Source organism: Cebus imitator, unplaced genomic scaffold, assembly GCF_001604975.1.
Source record: "Cebus imitator isolate Cc_AM_T3 unplaced genomic scaffold, Cebus_imitator-1.0 Scaffold0, whole genome shotgun sequence".
Lineage (NCBI taxonomy): Eukaryota > Metazoa > Chordata > Mammalia > Primates > Cebidae > Cebus > Cebus imitator.
This window is the reverse complement of record NW_016107315.1, coordinates 4,350,155-4,353,331: the sequence shown is the minus strand read 5'-3', so window position 1 is coordinate 4,353,331 and position 3,177 is coordinate 4,350,155. Positions and strand designations below refer to the sequence as shown.

General features: G+C 41.6%; 1 protein-coding gene across 2 annotated transcripts in view; it reads right to left on the bottom strand.

Annotated features, from left to right (window-relative positions):
* IP6K1 (inositol hexakisphosphate kinase 1) overlaps positions 1–3,177 on the bottom strand; it is a 62,677-nt gene that overhangs the window by 31,980 nt on the left and 27,520 nt on the right. The window lies entirely within an intron of this gene.

Below are 3,177 nucleotides of genomic sequence, written 5' to 3'. Positions count from 1 at the left end.
AAAAAAAAAAAAAAGAAAAATAGGTTTAAATGTACCCAAATGAGTATATAGCCACAATAACAAGGACAAAAATCAAAGAAAAATACAAAAGGAAAAAGAAGACAGCCTATGAGGAGGAGGAGGATACAAAAAAGATTAAAAAGGGGGAAAAATGAGGCAAACACATATTCTCAACTACAAAAGATGAATCAGGCCAAGCATGGTAGTTCATGCCTGTAATCCTAGCACTTCAGGAGGCCAAGACTAGAGGATCACTTGAGCCCAGGAGTTTGAGACCAGCATGGGCAACATGGCAAAACCTCATCTCTACCAAAAACAAAAATACAAAAATTAGCCAGGTATGGTGTTGTACACCTATAGTCCCAGCTACTCATCAGGAGACTGAGGTGGGAGGACGGCTTGAGCCCAGGAGGTGGAGGTTGCAACAAGCTGAAATCATACCTCTGTACTCCAGCTTGGGTGACAGATTCAGATCCTGTCTCAAAAAAGAAAAAAAAAAAAAAAGATGAATCAGGCCAGGCATGGTGGCTCACGCCTGTAATCCCAATGCTTTGGAAGGCCAAGGTGGAAGGGATTGCTTGAGGCCAGGAGTTCAAGACCAGTCTGGGCAACACAGCAAGATACTATCTCAATGAAAATAATAATGACAGTCAGGAGAACCAAAGAACTTATTGAACCAAATTTATGAAAAATGATATGAGTAGTTTTTTTGGGGTCTATTTTAATGCAACAACATAGCAAGCCTAGAAAGTAACAATGAATAAAAAGCCTTGGCAGAGAAAGAGACTGCAATCAGATATGGTGACGAACAAGGTCAGGACTATTTTAAGAACCAGGAAGGCACTGTCTCCACAGCAATTTCAAGACAATACCTGGTCACCAGATTCTTTAGTTGGGCAGGCACAGACACACACTAAAAATGCAGGATCAGTAGGTATATACTCTAAGAAGTTCAGTTAGAATTCCAAATTTTTTGGCCAACATACTTTTACAACCTCAGATTAACCACTTGGGTTTAATACGCAATCTTTTTTTTTTTTTTTTGAGACAGGGTCTTACACTGTTGTCCAGTCTAGAATGCTGTGGTGCGACACAGTTCACTGCAACCTCAACCTCCTGAGCTAAAGTGATCCTCCCACATCATGAGCCTTCCAAGGAGCTGAAAACACAGGCGTGTGCCACCAAGCCTGGCTTTTTTTTTTTTTTTTTTTGGTAGAGACAGAGTTTCACCATGTTGCCCAGGTAGTCTCAAACTCCTGAGCTCAAGAGATCCACCCACCTTGGCCTCCCAAAGTGCACCCAGCCACAGTTGCAATGTTTTTATTGAATAAAGTAAAGCATCTTTAGTGCCTTCACATTTAACAGGTGTATTTGCAGATTTCCTCAACATTTCACTAAAAATTAGTTTATAAACCTAGTATTTCTATTACCTCTTCTAAAATTAAATATATCCAATTAAGCACTAAAAGTATCAAAACAGAGTATCATATCCTTTTTAAAATTCAACTTAAACTTGGTAAGTCAGGAATGCTAAGTAAAATTCTGGCAACAGTATTTTTGGTTTTGGCAAATGTGTCTATGATTCGTTTTTTACTGTCTTGACACAATCCAAAGGAAAAATAATAAAATTACTTGAACTGAAAAGAGCACAATAAGCTGATAAGTCACTTGAACTGAAAAGAGCAACACGTAAAACTTGGGCTATACAGCTCTGGATTTTATGAAAACTAATTTCTAATTAATTTCTTTTTTTTTTTTTTTTGAGACGGAGTTTCGCTCTTGTTACCCAGGCTGGAGTACAATGGCGCGATCTCGGCTCACCGCAACCTCCGCCTCCTGGGTTCAGGCAATTCTCCTGCCTCAGCCTCCTGAGTCGCTGGGATTACAGGCATGTGCCACCATGCCCAGCTGATTTTTTGTATTTTTAGTAGAGACGGGGTTTCACCATGTTGACCAGGATGGTCTCGATCTCTTGACCTTGTGATCCACCCGCCTCGGCCTCCCAAAGTGCTGGGATTACAGGCTTGAGCCACCGCGCCCGGCGTCTAATTAATTTCAGAAATAAAAAAGCATTGGCATGGACTTTGACAGGAAAAGATACCAAAACACCTTCAAAAATCACAGACAAAAACACTATAGCAGAAAACATGAAAACACGTTTGTTCTCTAAAGCTTATAACTAAGGGAATCCAATGATTTCTTAAATTCAAGCCCATTCTTCCCTTTATATATGAGACTGTAGGCACTGATACAGACTAGGCATAGTTATGAGCGTGAGAGAGAACAATCTTCCTGTACTTTAAGGAGGGAAATGTAGGAAATGTTCTTCATGTAAGTAGGGCTATCAACTCTACTTGGAACCTGTCCTTCCAAGCTACCAGGAACGGGCACATCCCTCAGAAACCAGAAATGTATATAGATGTCTAGAATAATCTGGGAGAAGAAAGAGAGGGAATCTATATTGTCATTTGTCTCTAGAGAAGAGATGAAGAATTGTTTAGATTCCTGGGTCTCATCCCAGGAGCTAGGAAACCATGGCCTCCTAAGGCCACCTGGCTAAGAACAAACAGAGAAAAAGGAAAAAAGAAAACTTGGCAGGGAACCTGAGATGTGCCAGCCCGTCAACCAACAGCCAGAACAGAATTAATTTAGGTCAAGGAGAAAATCTAGAGTGTACTGAACCTCCTCCCTGTTTTTACTGGGTTTCTAAAGATTAGAAAGCTGTGCTTCCCTAAATATATTTTTCTTTTCTTTTTTTTTTTTGAGACAGAGTCTCACTCTGTCACCCAGGCTGGAGTGCAATGGTGTGGGTTACAGAGTGAGACTCTTATCTCAAGAGTCTCAGCTTCAAGGGATTCTCCTGCCTCAGCCTCCCGAGTAGCTGGGACTACAGGCACATGCCACCATACACAGGTAATTTTTGTATTTTTAGTTGGCCAGGCTGGTCTCAAACTTCTGACCTCATGATCCACCCACTTCGGTCTCTTCAAGTGCCAGGATTACAGGCGTGAGCCTCCACATCCAGCCTAAATACATTTTTAAATAAAGACCCTTTTGAGGCCGGGCGTGGTGGCTCATGCCTGTAATCCAAGCACTTTGGAGGCCAAGGCGGGTGGATCGCCTGAGGTCGGGAGTTCAAGACCAGCCTGACCAACATGGTGAAACCCCGTCTTAAAA